At 38.3% G+C, this 20,670-nt stretch overlaps 1 long non-coding RNA gene across 2 annotated transcripts in view; it reads right to left on the minus strand.

The window, feature by feature from the left end:
* LOC123284211 (uncharacterized) overlaps nucleotides 1-20,670 on the minus strand; it is a 217,610-nt gene that overhangs the window by 37,245 nt on the left and 159,695 nt on the right. The window contains exons 2-4 of one of the 2 annotated variants that reach the window (XR_011501946.1): nucleotides 3,943-3,988; nucleotides 2,751-2,793; nucleotides 308-409 (exon numbers count right to left, since the gene is read on the minus strand). This is a non-coding gene — a long non-coding RNA (uncharacterized lncRNA). Of the gene's footprint in view, nucleotides 1-307; nucleotides 2,257-2,750; nucleotides 2,794-3,942; nucleotides 3,989-20,670 lie in introns of both variants that reach the window. The other variant, XR_011501947.1, reaches the window with a different exon arrangement.

Consider the following 20,670-nt stretch of genomic DNA (forward strand, 5'->3'; position numbering starts at 1 on the left):
AGCTATTGCCTTCTGCTGATGTTACTAAAGAAGCAATAGGCAAACGTGGCTGACAGGGACAGTTGAGCACTCTGTGCCCTGCACAAGGACACCCTGCTGAGCAGCAAGTGGCAACTGCAATCTAGGAGTTGTGTCTGACTCGAGCGGGGCTTTTTAAAATCACATCTAAGTGCTGGATGGGAGAATGGGATCCTGGATTTAAGATAAAAGGACTAGAATGAGTGGAAAAGGATATAGCTGAGACCACATTCGCGGACAATGTCCTGAATTTACCCACTGCCCCAATCTCACTCATATCCTTTTATACCATCTTCCCATTATTTCCTCTTGTGGTTTTTGAGCTTCATATCTGTCTTGCTGTCTGGATCTTCTCTCTCACTCCACTTGGCTGGTATAACTTTAAAAGGGCCTAAAAGGGAAAAGGGGCACACAGTGTCTTTAAACACAATTGACACAGCCATCTGTCAAGCACCGAGGACGTCTGGGAGAGATTGCTTGCCATGCTCATTTGGCCAACTGGTCGACTGTGGGCCCTAATAAATAGATTATTGGAGCAGCAGCATGTTCTACTGGATGAAACTTCAGACATTACTTATGGATGAAATGAGGTCAGAAGAGGTCAGAAAAGATAAGAGATGAGCTGGCCATGACAGCTGTCCAAGCTGCCCTTGAGAGGCAACATCTCAGCACCGGAGCCAGGGCTGCATCATCTCTTGGAGAAGGAATTCCGTCCACCAGAACCACTGCTGCTGCAGTGTTTCAACCCCAGGGCAAATCTCACGGGCAAAGCAACTCTCCTGGAGGAGGATGGGGGAGAAGCAAGCAAACACTGCTTTTGAAGTAATGAAAGCATTAACCTTATGTCTGTGCTCTTCTCGGGAGCTTTACAGCCAGGCTGGGAGCTCCCCGAGAGCAGCTATTAGCATTGTGGTCATCCTTGGACATCTATCCGAGTGAAAGCAGGCATAAGCGAAGGGATGGCTTGATGACTGCAAAATACACACAGTCTGGTGTAGAGAGTTGGAGAGAGAGCTTTTTAAGAGCAGGTCTCACAGAAGAAAAAACATTTAAAGTAGATTTCTTTGGTTGTACAGACAAATAAAAAGGTCTACTCCTGTGAGTGATAGTGCACCATCATTTGCCTAATTTTCTAGAGTAGAAATAAGTTAGACTCTCACTTGGAGAATCATAACAGGATTTACTCTATCTCAACAAAGATGAAACCACAAATGTAAAGCTTAAAACAAAATCGTCTCAGCCTTTTGTAAATTGCCCCTAACCTAGGGCCAGAAATATTAAAAAAGGGAATAGATTTAGATACTTAAATTTATCATTCATAAAGTTTCTATTTTCTTGCACAAGAAAATAGCATATTGAATTGAGAATTGGTCACTTCATTAAGTGGTGCAAAGCCTGCTTTTAAATCCAACTTGAATGTTATTCCAATCATAGCCACCACTTGAAACGAAATATGCATATAATACACACATTCTTTGTGAAAAATAATATTAACCTCAAAGAGCTATAGGTTAAAAAGAGCAGAGTTCCCACTTCCAAGTGTAATAAATCAATCCAATTTTGGGTCAAGGTTGTAAAAACATTTCTAGAGCTTTCTACTGTAAATACAATAAGCTCAAGAATTTTTCTCCTAGAGAAGCAAAAAATGCATTTCTAAACTGCAAGCACTTGCAACCTATCCCCCAATGCCAATGCCAATACAGCTTCCTTCTGTTGCACTTTATTTTAATGCTCTTCTTTTCACAGATGAAAGTTTCATTTTTTTAAGAGAAGAGACAAGAATATGCAGATAGTATGGCAGTGATGGCTGGGAGGGATAGCAATAGTTTATGTGGTCTGGGAATTCTCTTCTATGTCACCATCCTCCCCCTTCTGTGAGTGTAGCAAAATAATTGGCCAACATAATTAAATATGAATCTGCAGAACTTCAGACTGTGAGCGAGTGATCAGTTCTTTGATAAGCTAAAAGGGGTGCTTCACCCGGCCCCGTATTCCGAAAGCAAAGTGGGAAAACCTGTGCTTTCTTTGATTTGTGAAAGGGTGCCTCTGCTGTAAATAAGAAGCACATCCTTGACATTTCCTTACGAAGACATCTGAAAACTTGGACGGTATTTATCACAAATGCAGAGGGGACTTCACAGTACATTCTAGTCCTTCAGTCCCAGTCGTCCCCACCAGCGTTCACAGGATTTTAAAAGGAAGAAGTTTTCAGCTTATTTGGGAGGTAGTACCACAGAACTAAAATAAAACAAACAAAAAAATCATAATGTAATAGTAACCAGCAGTTAGAAAATGAACCAATAATGTTTACTGAAGACCTGTGGTGGGCAGAGCTCTCCACCAGCTACCATGGAAAGGTATAAATCAAATGGAAAATAAACTTCCTCCCTCAAAGGGCCTACAGTAAAGTGGAAGAAATATAGATAAACAAATGCATGTAAATGTACAAACAGCACATGAACCTTGAAAAGTCAGAGCAGGCAAAACCGATTACAACCGAACACACACGAGTTCGTGTGAAGGGGCCTCTCTGACAGGCTGGGTTCATTTGAGACAGCTTCAAAACTTGGACCTTCAGGCACAGAAACGCAGCTGGAGGCCAGTGCTGTCCATGATATGAACTCGTTCATTTTCCGTCAAAGCGTTTACTCAGTGTGAGATAGGACGGTAGTTACGTAATTTGATCATATGTAAAGGTTTAATAAAATTAATCCAATAATTGATTTACTCACCCTTCTGTTGATTGTTTTCGACAGACTATGAATTTTGTTTTAGCTAAAAAGAAAAAGAGTTGATGTTTAGAATTTTAACTTGCAATATTTAAATAATGTACCTGAAAGATTATTTTTTTTAGATTAATTGAAGGGAATTGTGACTCCTCTATGCTAACTTAAGGATTTTAAGTTTAGAAGGCAAAGAATGAGAAGGTGTTTCTCAGATTTTTCCCCCCTTACTTTAAGAATCACTAACAGAGACTATCATCTTAATTACTATCATGTTAATATTTAGTATTTTAGTCTGAATAGAGAAAGAAGAAAGTGTCTGACTCCAAGAAATAATTTCTCATAGAAAATTCTAATATTTACAACTAAATCTCATGAACATTCAAAAGGAATAAGCAGAAAGCTACTTGAGTACAGAAATACTGGCTGCTTTTTTTGATAAAGATTTAGTCCATAAGACAGTGAGGATGCAATCACATACATGGCAGGATTACAGGCAGGAACAGGACTACAGTAAGAAGCTACTGATCACTAAATGCAGTTTATTAAATTAGGGAGATAAGTTAATTTTTAACAGGATTCACTCTGTCTAAACAACTATACTTACAGCTATACGAGTGAATGGTCAAACTAGTTCATCACAATTTTTCTTCCCCCTGAGGAAGATTAGCCCTGAGCTAATATCTGTGCCAATCCTCCTCCACTTTATCTGTGAGTCGAGGCCTCAGCATGACTGACAAGTAGCACAGGTCCAAGCCGGGGATCCGAACCCGTGAACACAGGCAGCAAAAGCAGAGCGTGCCAAACTTGCTCACTACACCCCAGGGCGGCCGCATCACAATTTTGACATCTATGAGTTATCACTTACTTGGAGAAGGAGTGTGGTTTAAGTGATAAAAACGTTATTTAAAATCCATGGATGACCTGGCTCTTTAGAGTTCTTTAGAATTTAACATTGAGTATGCAATCTATGGGGATATTATAAGAAATACTATGCACCTAGAAGAGTCAAAAACACAGAGAATAAAAGGATCTATAGAGGCCAGGTAAAATTGTCTACTTATTTAAATTCTATTAATCAGAAAACCTAATTAGTTGTGATGTTTCTGGTAGTAGTTTAATAACAAAAATTGATATTTAAAATTATAAACCTGGAACTCTTGAAGTACCATCTGAATCATTAATTTCAGAGATAACCTACCTGTATTTTATTTGTGGACATATATTACTTCATACCAAACTGCTATCTAAAAAAAAAAGGATGGGGAGTTTGAGATGGTATACCATAAAATAAACACATACACATTAAAAATATCTTTAAAGTAAAGGTGTTATTTATTGCAGTGGAGATAACAGTTTAATTTTTTTTAAATCTTTGGAACTGTGAGAGTTGCAGAGAAACACAACAAATGCTGTCAGAATGGAATGGAGCAGAAAGGTCCCTGCCAATTCCAGGCCCAGGGATGGCGTTTTGTGTGTCTCAGTTTCCCCTTCTGTACAATGCGGAAGCTCTCTACAGCTCCCAGTGCTGACCTTCCAGTCCTCTAATTAGGAGGGTCAGAAAGAAGTCCTTTTCTGGCACACCTCACACATGCTGCTTGTAAAGCAGAGGGTGAAGAATTTAAAACTAAGCTGAACATAGACGATAAATTCACAGGGGTCATTGCTCTGCGAGGGGTCTTAAATAAGCTGAAAAGAAGAAATTCTGAGGTTAGAGTATTAAGTACGAGTCAATTCCCAAAATCATGCTGTCTTCATCATTTCATCTGCTCCAAAAGCAACATTCACCGTAAAATAACGCATAAAAAATGTTTTAATTAACATTTTACATGTTAGTACACTAACTTCCACAAGTCAAAATTTATTTTGCACGCGCATTTACGAATCCTAACACATGACAAATTCTTCATGTTCCACTAGACATGGCTGTTATATAATCTGTTTTAACACGTGTAACTTTCTTATTTTTTAGAAGCTACTTTAATTATCTTCCAAAGACGTTACAAGATGGTGGGGGTGGGGGAAGAAGGGAACCTCAGTTATTTTTATAGAACTGGTGAAACAGAGCAGTCTGTAGATTCCCTCCGGCTTGGCAGGTGTTTGCGTTCGGCACAGGGAGAATTATGCCAAGCCGAGGAAACACCAAGGATCTGCGGTACGGCAGCTTGAAACATTGGGAAAAGTTGGGTTCCAGCTGAGAAGCCTGCACCTTTAGCTTCTCCTGGTTGAATAGGAACGGAGCGAAAAACTATAATTAGAAATTATACAGGATACAAAAAAAAGCAACTTCTGTGTCATAAAAGCAACGTGGATTCTACCTGGTCCCTTTTGGGCTAAGTAAGCTGTTTGATCAGCTTCTCAGAGTCTCTGTGGATGTCCTTATATGAGTCTAATTGAAGGACTCCTGTTCTCTTTTTATTTTTGCTCTATGAAAAATGTATCGGAGATGTCTTATAATGAACTTTGATATGGTGAAATGATAATAATGTCCTAATTATATATAAAAATGTAATTACACTTGCTTCTATTATAGAAAAACTCCCTTTATAATGAAGTGTTATGTTGGAAAAAGATTTTCATTATAGGCGGACTCCTTTACTTGTTAATTTGAGCTCTGATTCATCACTTTAATATTAAAAAAGTTCTTTGTAAGTTACTTTTGATGTGTCTCATTTATGGTTCATTTCACTTCCTGGGCGCCACCAGGAGCCCAAATCCAAACTTTCTTTGAAAGACACTTAAAAATACATCTTTCAAAAGGAATTCTTCTTTCTATGTGGCGGAACACGAGTAGTCAAGAAAAATATTACTGACCTTCTCATTTACCTGAGCTTTGAAAACTTTTGTTTTGAAATTTGAAAACAAAAATATACATATGCCTTCTCAGATATTTAAAAATCTGTCAGTGCATAAGTCGGTAATATGTAGACTATTTAAAAATAGGTTTTAGCGGGGCTGGCCCCGTGGCCGAGTGGTTAAGTTCGCGCGCTCCGCTGCAGGCGGCCCAGTGTTTCGTTGGTTCGAGTCCTGGGTGCGGACATGGCACTGCTCATCAGACCACGCTGAGGCAGCGTCCCACATGCCACAACTAGAAGAACCCACAGCGAAGAATACACAACTATGTACTGGGGGGCTTTGGGGAGAAAAAGGAAAAAATAAAAATTAAAAAAAAAAATAGGTTTTAGCCAATAGTCAATTATATAGGTGACTTCACAGGACTCAAACAATATGGATTCTTCTCTACTCCTTTTGAGATGGCTCAGGTCATCATTTCACCGAATTAAGTGCAAACTGAGAAGTGCAAAAAATTTGTCTTCTTTGTTCTTCATAAGAAATCGGGTCCAAGTCTTGGTAGGAAAAATAGTTAGATGGTTAAAATTAGTTTTGAGGTATTCGCTTATCTAGCTGAATCTGTCCACTGCCATCTCAGGGATGAGCATTTCATCATTAACACCAAATAAAAAGAGATTAAGCTAAAATTGTTAGAATCAACATGAAAATTTAATTGAAATAAAGAAGACACTCAAAAGGATTGCAAGAAAAATCCAAAAACTAACCTACAACTACCACAGAGTATTATATTTATTTTAGGGAATCCACTTTCAAATTTTAAATAAGTTTAATTCATTTAAAAATTAATTTATTTTTAGTGTGATGGGTCCTTAGAAGTGAGACTATGATATAAATAGGTCTAACTTTTATAACATCAGAATCACTACCTATGTTTATTGTTCTATAATTTGTAAGTAGAATAGGAATCTTGAAAATTCTAGAGAATTCCAGTTTCTTTTATAACCTCTTCCTGAATACGGTGACTGCCAGAATTTTGCTATAACTTTAGTCATGGGACTTTAACGGGATTGCACTTGATTCCTCCTTCCCCACCGTCCCAAGTCTGCACCCAGACTTTCAGTGAACACTTTTTTTTTTTTTTGAGGAAGAATTGCCCTGAGCTAACTGCTGCCAATCCTCCTCTTTTTGCTGAGGAAGACTGTCCCTGAGCTAACATCCGTGCCCATCTTCCTCTACTTTATATGTGGGACGCCTACCACAGCATGGCTTGCCACGCGGTGCCGTGATCCGAACTGGCACCGCGAACTGGCGAACCCCAGGCTGCCGAAGCAGAACGTGTGCACTTAACCGCTGCACCGCCGGGCCGGCCCTCAGTGAACTCTTTTGATTCTACCTCCTAAATAACTCTCAAATCCACTGTCACCACCTCTGCACCTCCTACCCCGTCTACCCGCGCAGCTAAACCACTGCCGTATCTCACTCAGATTCTTGCAATGGCCTCGTAGTCTCTTTGCTTCCTCTCCAATCTATTCTCCGTGTATCAGTTAACGATCTGGTAAACCATAAACCAAACCATGCCACCTCCCTGCATAAATCCTTTCTGTGGTTTCCTTGTACACTCAGAATAAAATCTAAGCTCCTTACATGACACAAAAGGCTGGAGATGATCTGATTCCTACATACCCCTTCAACTTCACCTCCTGCCACTCCCCCTTCACACACTCAACCCCTCTCAGACACACTTTCAGTCCTTTAAACACACCACATTCTGCTTCCTCTACCTGAAATGCTCTTTCCCAGATGTTACATGGCTGGATCCTTTCATGTCTCAGTTTCAATGTTGCTGAAATGCCTGGAAGCCCATCTGAGCAGTGTCCAACTTTGGCTGTTTTCTCTTGTAACAGCCTATTTCCCCTTTCATTCTACCCTCCCTCACTGTCACTCACTTAGGCATTTGTTGGTTTCATTTCTGTATCCTTCATAAGACGTGGCTTTGAAGAACAAGAGCCATGCTAAGTCCCAAACCACATCCACTCTCCCATCCCCTGTCTCCAAGAATCTAACCTTCCTTGTTCTCTCAAAATTACCAGGCCTATGCACATCTCCACTCATGCTCTCCCCTTTGCCTGGAATGGTTTCCTCATAGTCTGCAAACTTTCAAAATCTTTCTTGTCTTTCAAGATCCAGTTCAAATGCCACCTCATCTGAGGAGTCTTCTTTGACTCTTGTACTCAGATTAACTTGTCTTTGAGTTTCAGCACCACTTTATTTGTAGTACTAATCCCATCTTGGTTTGCACCAAGGTTAGTTGTATACAGCCTGTTACCTTCAGAACCACGCTTCTGATTGTTTGGGGTATTTTTCTTTGTTTGAATTTTTCAGTTTTTAAACAACATTTAACTTATGCCCTCCCTGTTCCTCCTTTCAGCAAATAAATTGTATAACTTAATAGACAAAGGATACTTCCTCTCTTAAACAAAGCTGATAAGTCAATGGTTTTCTATATCAGAATTTTCATAAAAATCTCTAAAGTCATTGGTATTTGTTAGACTTTAACAATAAGTGAGTTAATTGTAATAATTCAAATGCCTATTTGGCAAATAATAGCAACTTAAGGAGAAAAATTATGTTTCCTCCTTTACATTTTTACTTTTATCCAGGTGAAAATGGAGAATCAGTGTTTGTCAATAGTCACTGCTAATGTGAATGATATCATAAGAAAGTAAACATGATGACGTCTCAGATATGATAACATGGACCCATGGGCTCTCAAAGGGAATATGGTGCTTAATGTTAACAGAAGGAAGACATAGCCAAGAAAACCCACTGAGTTTTAAAAATAATTTTGTACAACTAACTTTTGGAATGATTTGGTAAAAGGTAAACATGAGTAGCTGGCCTACTTTAATTCCTGCTCAAAAAGATAGATATAACAAGTAATGATATATTAAACTCGGAAGAGGTTGAATTTCTTTATTTCTTTCTTTATTTATTTTTTCTCCCCAAAGCCCCAGTACATAGTTGTATATCATAGTTGTAAGTTCTTCTTGTTCCTCTGCGTGGGACACCACCACAGCCTGGCTTGATGAGTGGTATGTAGGTCTGCACCCAGGATCCAAACTGGCGAATCCCCAGCCTCCAAAGCGGAGTGTGCAAACCCAACCGCTACACCACCATGCCGGCCCCAAGAGTGGGAATTTAGAATTAACAAAATCTCTCTTGGCTTTTTGGACTTTTTGAAGTTTTCATTTCTCTACTTACATGATCTTTCAAGTTATATCGTTTTAAATGTTAAAAAGGATGAAAGAATGCACATATGAATCATCTCTGAAAATATTTTTTTTTGTTTTTTTGGTTTTTTTGAGGAAGATTAGCTCTCAGCTAACTACTGCCAGTCCTCCTCTTTTTGCTGAGGAAGCCTGGCTCTGAGCTAACATCCGTGCCCATCTTCCTCTAGTTTATACGTGGGACGCCTACCACAGCATGGCTGCCAAGCAGTGCCATGTCCGCACCCGGGATCCGAACCAGCGAACCCCGGGCCCATGCGAACTTAACCACTGCGCCACAGGGCCGGCCCCTCTGAAAATATTTTTTAAAAAACATTATTAGTACTGGGAAAATCCTTCTCAAAATACCTCTATTTTTTTTTTAATCTTAGCAATGTCTCTTCTCCCAGTAAAATATGTCGTATTTATTCTCTCCTGATAACTAGTATTTGAATCCAAATGGGAGAATCTAAAATAACGCTAGGTGTTACATTTCTGAAAGAGTTATATTCAGCTACATAAAGCAGAAAATCCAAGTTGAACTGGCTAGAATGAGATAGAGCTTATTTTTCTGTCATATGAAAAAAGTTGGGGGCTAGGCATTCATAGGCTAATATGGAGGCACCCTAGTCAACAGGGACTCTCCTTCTTCTAGTTTGTGCTCCACCATTCTTCCTCACAGCTCTTATTCTCAAGATTGACACATGAACCAACATGAATGCTGGAGCTCCAGCCCAACAACTACATTCCAGGCAAGAAAAAAGACGAAGAAGAGGAAGAGCAAAAGATCATGTCTCCTAGCTGAGTCAATTCTCCTAAAAGGATTTCTCAAAAATCCTACTCAATGTCTTAATGCTTTCTGCTTATATCTCATTAACCACCCTTACCTGCAAAAAAAAAAACAGGAAATGTTTTCTTCCACCTAGGCACATTACTGTTTGATATAAAATTATGACTTTGTTACTAAGGAATGAGGGGGAAATGGATATTGGGAAAGCCACATACAGTAATGCTGAAATGACTTATGTACTTTAGGATAAACATTTCCAACCATATTTTATGCCCTCTCCTGCCCCCTCAGTATGCTCCAACCATAACAACCTCCTGGTAGGGCCCAGGATGCTGTAGAATCCCCACAATTGCTTTCCTCCTTCATGGAAATCTTGTCTTCTGACTTCTTCCAAGGCTGGCTCCTTCTCTCTGGTCAGGTCTCTTCTCAGCTAAAATGCCACCTCACAAAACTGTCTTCACAACTCTAGCCTGTCCAAGTCTCCTTCCCGAACCCCAGTGTTCTCTCCATGACACCCTGTTGTATTCTCCAAAGCACTTAACACAATCAGTAATTGCTGCCTTTATATATCTGCTTAAGAGTTTATCTGTATATCTCCAAAGAGAGCATAAACCTCATGAGAGCAAGGATCAGCCTTGACCACCGTTACTATATTCCCGGAACCCAATCTTGTGTGTAACACATTGTGGGGTTCAATAAATCCTTGTTAAACAAATGGGGAAAACACCAAGAAAATTGTAATTCAACTAATAAATGAAAACATCACTTTGCCAACATTTTCCTTTTGTGTGACCAATTAAAACATAAATCCCTTTTTACAGTTATAACTTATATGAGTCACGAGAATCAGGCTCTACATGTGACAACCTAAGGGAGGTCCCACTGGTTGGAATTGTTTTGCTGAACCCAAGAGTTTGTCTCTTTCTGCATGACGTGACAGGAAAGTTGGATCCATCTGCAAGCTTTGCTATGGAAGTCTCCAAAGAAAAGTCCCATTGAGCACACAGTGTTCTTCAAATGTTTCTCCTAGGAGCCTAATCAGACCACCCAATGCATCTTTTTCTTGTTCTCTTAATATATCAGAAGTTTATATAGAAATGTGATTCTAAAGCTTTTTCCTAACTTAGTATTTTACCTGGCATTCTTGATATAAATGGAAGGAAGGAAGAAATAAAATGATGGGAGAAGGAAGGAAGAGAGAGCAAGAAGGAAGGACGAGGAGAAAGAAGAGAAAGGAAGGGAGAGATAAAACAAGAAAACGAATGGTTAGTTGCAAAGAAGAACTTTTCATTGGGGCAGTCTGAGTCCTAGGCTTTGGAGAATTCCTGGGAGACATTTTAGCATCTAATTCTTCAAGTAGCTCATTAGGGTGATGAAAAGCCCATGACGGAGGGGCAGTGCCATGTTTGAAGAGCCAGGGGTTCCTGTTATCCTGAATTATTAAGTAGTCAATATTCAGTGGGTCATTGCCTGCCCGCCTGTCTTCAGCAGGTGGTGCCCCCTGCCTCTCTCTGGAAAGCAGCTGCTTACTCCCAGGCTCCCAAGAGCCTCCAGCAGCCATTTGTTTCGATTTAAGACAGACACTGTCATTATTTTGTGCAGAGCTTCACAGCAATACTTCCTACTAAATGCTTGAACCATCTGAGTAGCACCAGACAGGCTTCTGGCTTCATTAATAATGCATCCATGCTTATCAATAGGTTTAGACAACCTGTACTTAGAAGCTTCTTCAGAAGGAGTGGGTGAGTTTTTTTCACACCAGTTAGCTTCGTTCTGTCAGTTCCTCAGTGTTGACATTATATCCAACTGTGTTCTGAAAACCAGAGGTGCTAAAATTGTGTCTGGGCTATTCTCGCTTGCTTTGGAGTGTTTCTTGATGGAGTTAAGTCATGTTGGTTGGCCTTCCCCACTTTCTGCCCTTCCTTTCAAGTGTTCTCTAAAGGAAAAAATATTTCCGATCACTTCACTTTAAACCTTATTACAGGACGGCTCCTCATATTCGATCAATTTGGGCTGTTCTTGTTGGCACCCTGCTCTGATCTTGGTATAGTTCAGTACAGTGCAGTCAGACTGAACTCTATGACACGTATCCTGTGCATGGAAAGTTACGCAACTATTCACTCACAGTCACAAAGAAGCAATGCACCTTCGAGATCTTGGGATTTGAATAAATATCCATTAGAAGGGCTACTGCAAAGTTCAATCTACTGGTTTGTCTGCAACCTGTTTGTACCTTGCTAAAAAGCAATGCCTAAAGTAATGAAGGCACTCTGAAATCCCATAGGGCACCAAAGACAGAAAGTAAAACATTATTTTTTTCAATGCTGGAGTGTGGAATATATCAATGTAGCAATTTCTTTTCAAAATGATCATTTTTAAGATTTCCTTTCTGAAGCTCGTGTATCATTGCTGCTTACCAAAATATATAGCTATCCAAGTGAAATTAATAGGGCTGGTATAATAGTCTCATTGTTAATGGAGAAACTGTACAGAAGGAAGCTTAAGGATTTTTTCTGGAGGCATACACATAGAAGTACAACATACATAAAATAACACACACACACGTATACGCATATCTCTGCATGGAGGTAATGTGAATGTAGAATTCAAATTGTATCAATTTATTAAAAATTCTTTGCTATGTTGTATTTTTCCTCCTAAGAAATTAGACATTTGGTAGGCACAATAACATCTACCCAAAGATGTCCATGTCCCATCCCCAGAACCTGAGAATATGTTGTGTTATGTGGCAAGGGGAAATTAAGATTGTAAATGAAACGAAGTTGATAATCAGATGACTTGAGATGGAGAGCTTATTCTGGATTATCCATGTGAGCCAATGTAATCACAAGGGTCTGTAAATGGGGAATAGGGAGGCAGAAGAATCAAAACCAGAAAGATGATGTTAAGAGCAGACTTGACCAGCCATTGCTGGCTTTGAAAGATGGAATGGGGCCACTAGCCAAGGAATTCAGGCAGCCCCCGAAAGCTGGAAAAGGCAAGAAAACTGCTTCTCCCCTAGAACTCTGCTTATACCTTAACTTCAGCCCCATGAGATCCATTTCAGACTCCTGGTTTCCACAACTATAAGATGGAAATCTTGTGGGGGTTTTTTAAGCCACTAAGTTTGTGGTAATTCATTACAGCAACAACAGAAATCTAATATAAAGCAGTTTCTAGAAAAAGCATGAAAATCATAAATACTAGAATAAACAAGCTTGAGGTGAACACCGACAATCAAAATAACCACCTAAGAAATAGCCACTCCCCTACACCATTTGTTAAGAACAATTTAGCACTATTTATCAAAAACAATAAAATTTTTTCCATATTTCTTGATGAAGAAATTGTGCTTCTTGGGATTTTCTTGTAGTGAAATAGGTGCAATTTCACATGTAAATGCAAGCACACACATTTTTTTTGAAGTATTATTTGAAATAGTAAACAATTAGAAACAACCAAAATATGTAGCAGAATAGAATTGATTAAAGTAAATATGGTATATGTGCACATTATGCAGACAATGAAAATAATGCCCTGGGGAACATCTAATGACACAGAAAGTTCTTACAATGTATTATATAAAGAAAGGTTTACGAACTAGTATGATTTCATTTATATAGAATATACACATATACATTTAACTGTATTTGTAAGAATAAAGTAAAAGATTGGGAAATACTAACAGTGATCATTTCTGGATATAATGATTACTTTTTTCTTTTTCAAAACTTTCCAAAATGAAAGTGTACTATTTTCATACTCAGAAAAAGCCTATGACAAACTCTATTTTAAAAATTGCCTTGTAGAAATGCCTCTCCCTAGTTCAAGATAGGAGAGATTGAGACCATTTCCCTTCCTAGGGACTCATATCATTTGCTTGAAAATGAATGACTGTTAAGTTATTCAAAGTAGTGAGAATTCTTAGCTGAAAGTATTGTATATGTGCAGAGAAGTGAACTGAAATGGGTAGCATGCCATCAACCACTGACAGCCCAGATTTAACCCAAAATAGGAAAGATGCCTGAGGGTTGTTTGTTCATGAGAAGGCAGGATATTTGGAAGCCAATGAGTAGGTCACAGAAGAATTGCTCTTTTGGAACTGTCTGATCTTCCTTTTTCAGGTTTTGTGAAGTATCAATGTGAACCAGCCTGACAGAACTCATCAGACAGAGGAAAGAGATTTTCTGACTTAATTGAATGCTTTCCCTTGCCTTAGAAATCTCTGACGCCTTTGTTAATTGATTTGTGATTTCGTAGCAGACAATATATCTCTGGCTCACAGAAACACAAGGGAATAAGGCTTTTGTTTATTTTAAGCTATCTAATACATTAATATGTCTTTGGGAAGGATTTTAGAATACATATAATATTCTAAATATACATATATAGTTTTTCAAAAGTTTTGGTTGATCCACAGCAAAATCTTTGGAATTTAAACTTCCAAAGACATTGAAATAAATTTACAGTTTATAGAGTACAGCAAGTCTTTTAAAAATGGTATTTCAATGTTGCCATGGTAGAATTGATTAGTAAATTAGGTTCGCTCCTTACAATTTTAGTCAAGTTTAAAAGAAAATTTTAGTAATACCTTGCTCCTTTTTTCAATGGGGAACTGAACTTAGGAATTTAACACTATTTAAAAATTGAAATTTTAGTTCTGTCTATATGATTTTTCACAAATTAGCATCAAATTATTCTCCCAATTTTACCTCTTTTTTCCTGATAGAAATACACGTCCTCCTCTGACAGAGGAATCTCCCTGGAATACATGCTCTTTGTTAATATTTGTGTAGCAGAATGAATATATATTACCAGATGCAAACAAGAGCTCCCATGTTTGTTTAGGAAAATTCCATAATGGATGGTGGCCTTGAGGAAGGAGGTTAGATTTGACTTAATCCAAGAGAATGGCCTGGAAGAGAGAGCAGTAAACCAACAAACCATTGGATTGTTCCATTCACAAATTTAATGAGGATTGGGGATGGGCGTAAGATGGAGAGAAAGGAGAAGAAAAGAAAACCAAAAAAGAGAGACTGGCCTAAGCAGCATGTTGGGAAGCTGGATCTGTCTGAGGCATGACTGGAGAGAGATTGACAGGAGTTTGGGTGCTCAAAAAGACTATGAGAAGCAGGACATCCTAAGAACCAAATGAAAGGCATTTGCCTGCTTCAATATAAACTGTCTCTTGTGGCTCTAACCCTTCAGCAAGTCTGCTCTACGCCAAGGCTGGTATTGGCATTTTGATCAGTAGAGGAGTGAGGGTGTTGTTCACCATGGGACAGAATGGAACAACTGAGACACCTAGATGATCCAGGAACTTGGCACCAGAGGAGACGTGATAATCCCAACCTTCCTCACCCACTCCAAACCCACCCCACAAGAGATTTTCAGGGAGGCCGAGTCTCCCACTGTAGGTAAGATGGAGGTTTGAGCCAATTATTCTTGAATCACAAAGCCTGAATGACCTGTGCTAATATCTGCCTTGCATATAGTTTTATAGGGTCACAGAGTTCTCTGATAATCTCTGCAAAACTTATGTGGATTTGGGGATTTCTATTAAGATTTTTGTTAAGTGCCTATTATATGCCTAAAATAATCAGAATCATTTCCTCACTGGGGACTTGTGATCTCATGGGAGGAGATAAGCCATGCATACATGAAATTAGAAGCAAACCACAACTCATCATGTATATGTAAATGCATACATCAGAATTTTTAAATTAATATAGCAAAGCCAAAAATTATGCCATGCAATTAAAATGGGTGAGTAAAGAAGTCAACAATAAAAAGTATAGTAAACTCTATTCCTATTGCCACCGCTCATTATCTCTCGTTAGACTACAGTAAAAAAGCCTCTTGGCTCTCTGTCTTCAGTGCTCTCATCACTAAAATGTATTCTTTACCTTGCTACTAAATTAATCATAATGAGGTAGAGTCCTGTCTGGCACAATGCCTGGCACAGGATAGGATCTGAAGAAATGCTTGTTAAATGAACAAATCAATCAGCAATTCTTTTCCATCCTACACAGAAATTTCAGTGTCTCATTATTTTCTATTTATCTTTCTATCACTATATCTCATTATATCTCATTATTGCTTATTATGCTTCTATGTTCCAGCGCTGCTCTCATTCTTATATCTTACTCCATGCTCTTCCTTCACTTGGTGTGCCACTTCCTCCATTTCAGAAGTTTGCCTTATCCATCTTTGAGGTCTTTTTCAAGTATCAACAGCTCTTTCTCTCCAAACACCCAAGCAAGGAATAACTCTTCCTCCCATCTTTCATACAAATTTACCTTCACCTTTCTATAGCACTAGTTACTGCTTACTTGATATTAAAGTCATTTGTTCCCACACTGGCTACCACTTGTATAGTTTAAAGGTCAGGGTACTGACAATAGAATCCACTCCAGCGAGGTTACACAGAATGAAATTCATTAAAGGTCATTATATAGTTTGTAGAATTACTGGGAGGTCCCAGGAATCAAGCTTAGATCACTCACATCTAGGAACAATGCAGTGAAAAGAACTGTTTGACTACGCAAAGGGAATTATTTGCATTGAAATTGTATTTCTACTGCCTCCCCTCGGTTCACAGTACCTAGAACCCCAAAGATAAGCAAAGAATCTAAAGTCTCAGATGCCTTGGGAAAACCAAATGTTCCACCACAACGTTCAATCTTCCCACACATGACCCCTGGCTCATGTTGCTCATTTCCATTTTCAGAGTCTTATGTAGGTGCATTTGTTTAGTGAAATCTAGTGCCCATGTGGAATACTAGCCACGAGGGAATCTGAGAAATATTATTCTAGGTGTCCATCCTCTATAATACAGAAAGGCATAATAGAAGTGGGTCAGAAAGGATTGATCCAATCTGCAACATCTACCATATTTACTAGGCATACTGAGAGCATAACTCATGCCTGTCCATCTTTGTAGTTCTCATTTGCCCATAGGCAGTGCTCAATATCTATGTGTCAAACAAATGAATGAATGTGAGTGAATGTATATTACATGCACAGTATGCAAAATAAGGGCAAAGGAGAGTTAAGAAAGGGGAACTAGTGTCAGTAAAACCTTGATGTTTCCTTTTAAGAATTCTTTCATTTAAATGACCAAACTACCACCCTTTAAAATAAGTTACTTAGCTCACCCAAAACTATGAAGAAGAAGCAAGTGCCAGAGAAAGGGGGTCCTCACCAACAACTGCCTCCTTTTTCTTTCACCACTGATGAAAAATTGCTTGGATGTCCTTGCACTGCAAGGAATAGCAATTTCTTCATTTTGCCTCCAAAAAAAAAGATGTGTTTTTTCAGAAAGTTTATAGACCACGAATTAAACCTTAAACAACTAATGATACATATATCTCATTGGTTCATAAGTCACTAAAGTAGCTTTTCTTATTTCTTCTATTCAAAATCTATCTAAAAGAACCTTATCAAGTACCAATTTAACTTCATTCACCGCGTAGGAACACAGATTTTGATGACATTCTTAACAGGTTACCCTCCAAGAAAAATCCAAATAATGGGTGTTTTGTATTAGTGTTTAGTTAGACATAAACTATTGATAATTAAAAATTAACAGTGTTAAACAACATTTAGATAACTCACTTCACTAATATAGCCATGAAGACCATCACTCACCAAGGCAAAGTATTTCACGTATTCATAATATTGGCCATTGAGTATTGCCCTTCCCAACTGCATGGCTGCCAACAAGCTTTAGTCTCTTCTGCCTTCCCCAATGTGTTAGTGACAGATCATCACTCAAATGTCAGGATTATTAAGGGATTCAAAAGCAGCTTCTGGGATGACATATAATGGAAATAGTGGTGGATAAAAAGTTCTCAATTTAATGAACAGAAATAAAATATTTCAAGAAATCTAATAACACTCTTTTGCTTAGTGAAATATTGCTTTGTTAGAGAAGAAAGAGGTAAGGTAGCTGTTTTTCTAGGCTCTGTGGTATTTCTCTATAGTAAAAAAGATTCTGGAAGAAAGGAAGCTGGCTTTATATCTGCTTGGACAAACATGCTATTTTCCAAAATCACTTAAGACTCTATAACGTATTGTTTTCATAATTTTCCCATAACTCTGATTAGTTATTTGAACTAACTATCAACAGAAACCAATAGTCATGGAGGCAATGAAATGGAACTACGGTTCTAAAGAAAATAGAAGCAGTAATGTAAGATAACATTACATAACACACTTCATCTAAGGAGCCCTATGTCATTTGAAATTAAAAATACACCCATTATGGAGCCAGCCCAGTGGTGTAGCAGTTAAGTTCATGCGCTCCGCTTCAGCCCAGGGTTTGCAGGTTTGGACCCCAGGCCAAGACCTAGCACCGCTTGCCAAGCCACACTGTGGCAGCATTCCACATAAAATAGAGGAAGATTGGCACAGATGTTAGCTCAGCGACCATCTTCCTCAAGAAAAAAGAGGAAGATTGGTTAAGGATGTTAGCTCAGAGCCAATCTTCCTCAAAAAAAAGGAATACATCCGTTATAAAGGACCAACTTTCTCCTTATGTGCCATGGGTTCTTGTATAGTCTGTTTTTGTTTTGGTTTTGGTTTGGTTTTGTCAAAAAGCTAGTGTCTGGGATATGGTACACAGGTACACACACGCTGCGAATATTTAAGATTTTTTTTAAATGTCCATTTGGAGTTATGGAGTTGGACAACAATTGGCTTCTGTTAATTGACACAAGACCAGAGTCAGAAGGGCAAGTTGCTTCCCCATTTTCTGATGTATATATGGAAGGCTGCCTTGTGGAGGAAGAGAGCAAAGACAGAAGATGGAGAGGTTCCCTAGAGCGGGTCAAAATGGGCAGTAGCAAAATGTGGAACTCAAAGCTTACCCGGCTCTTTTGTGCCCAGTCAAGGGAAAGATCTCCCCACTATCTCTAAACTCCTCAATTAAATGTGTGCACTTTTGCAGAGGAGAACGTAATTCTCCACTAAATGTAATGTTCAACGACTTCACACTTTTCTCTTTCCGTGAATCATCTTCAGTGGTGGTTGTGTACAGTTAAGAAAAAAGAATCCAATAACATAAAACTATTTTAATAATTTTTAAAGGAAGCTTAAATGATACGCACTCGATGAGGGTCGATGAAAATGGCACTAGTGTCGAAGGGCAACAGGTTGCTAATAAATACAATAGTTTAGGAAAGTGCTGTTTCTGTCATGGAAAAACCATATTCTGGGAAAACTAATACTACTGTAATTCATTTTTGAAAGCTATTGAGACTTCTCGGATGAAGAATGTAGTTATTAAAGGCAAAAGTACACAATATGTTGTAATGAAACGTTTGTGCTACACACTTCATTAAATGTTTTGTGGGCCTCTGGGGAAATTCTCTCTCTCACACAAGAAATAATGTTTATACATGGTGGTATCACTAGAGAGGGTGCATAGAGCAATGTTCAAAAGAAGAACTTGCTACAACTTCAGTGTGTTCAATTGAAAACATCAAAATGAGACGTGAAAAAATATGTGTAATACTGATGTAAGAGCACACACAATTTTGCTGTGACATTTGCTATCCTTATATTTAATGGAAATGCCATTTTTTCTTTACTTAATTTTAAAATAAAAAATTTTGAATTTTGTTTGAAGAATGGGGTGATGGAGAAAAACTGATGGTTTGAATTTGTGGGATTAACTGAAAAAGCACCAGATTCCAAATTCTGCTGCCAAATATAGCTAATAGCATATTTAGGGCTCTGAGATTCAGAAGGTTGGTAGTTTTGGGTCTGTTGGCTATGTTAACATGGTATTTTGAAAGTAAAATAGTGGTGATATTGCAAAGAAATTCACAAAAAATAAAATTCTTCGGGAGGTGAGAAAGTCCACCTATGGAAAAGATAGAAAAAATATAATGAATAATTTTATAAAGTCTCATTAGCAAAGTGTCTTTAAACGAGAGAAGTAAAATGATATCAAGAAAAGAAAACTATGGGGGGCCAGCCCTGTGGCATAGTGGTTAAGTGTACATCCTCTGCTTCAGCGGGCTGGGGTTCACAGGTTCAGATTCCAGGCGCTGATCTATACGCCTCTCATCAAGCCATGCTGTAGTGACATCCCACATACAAAATGGAGAAAGATTGGCACAGATGTTAGCTCAGGGACAATCTTCCTCACCAAAAAAAAGAGAAAATAAAACTGTAGAAGTTCTTCCTATAAACATCTTGTGTTGTTCATTGCACAGAATTCATCCTCTCAGCAGTCTTTCCTTAAGAAGGACTTGTCTGTTTGTCTGATCTAAATGAATATGTTGATGCAATGTCTTTAAGGAAAACAGAACAAGGAAATATAAAAGGGAATCACATTCAAAAACAAAATCAGGAGGGAAATACTGAAGGCAATGGGCTTGTGTTCTATAGATCACCAGGTAAAAAGTACTAACACCAAGATTCTGTTTAAAACACTATCTGAGATGCTCAAGGAAGCACTCCCTTGCCTCAAAAACATTTTTTCCCCTTAAGAAGTGTGTTAACCTTAATGGCTTTCCCTAGAGATAGAATGTCAATTAGCTGCTTTACTACCACGACTCTAGTCACGTAAGAAAATGGTGACTCTCCCAAGATTCTTGTTCCAAGCCATATCTTCGTGTGAACATCTAAGTTGAATTTAATAATCTTTTAAATTTTCAGGCTCCTGTGTAATAGTAAGATGCCAGTTATATGAAATGTACAACTTGAACCTGGAAGAACATAGCACTTGGGTTTCCTTCTTATTAATAAAAATATATATTACATAACTGGACTCATTTATTGAATAATCACAGATGTTATTAAAACGTAAAGCTATACTGTACAGTTGGGCTGAGAGAGGATGACACCAAAATGTAACAAAACTCTCAGTCTCTATAGTCATTTTTATCTGCTGCATTACACTATATTAAGCATTATGACAACGTAATTATATTTTATATTACACTACATTAAGCATTATAATAATAAGTTATGAAAAACTAAAAAATATAAGCCTTTGAAGAATTCACATTCTGAGGATTACTAGTTGTACAGTATCAAATAGTATGTTCCTAATTGAGGTTTCCAAAAT

Source organism: Equus asinus, chromosome 3 (genome assembly GCF_041296235.1).
Source record: "Equus asinus isolate D_3611 breed Donkey chromosome 3, EquAss-T2T_v2, whole genome shotgun sequence".
Lineage (NCBI taxonomy): Eukaryota > Metazoa > Chordata > Mammalia > Perissodactyla > Equidae > Equus > Equus asinus.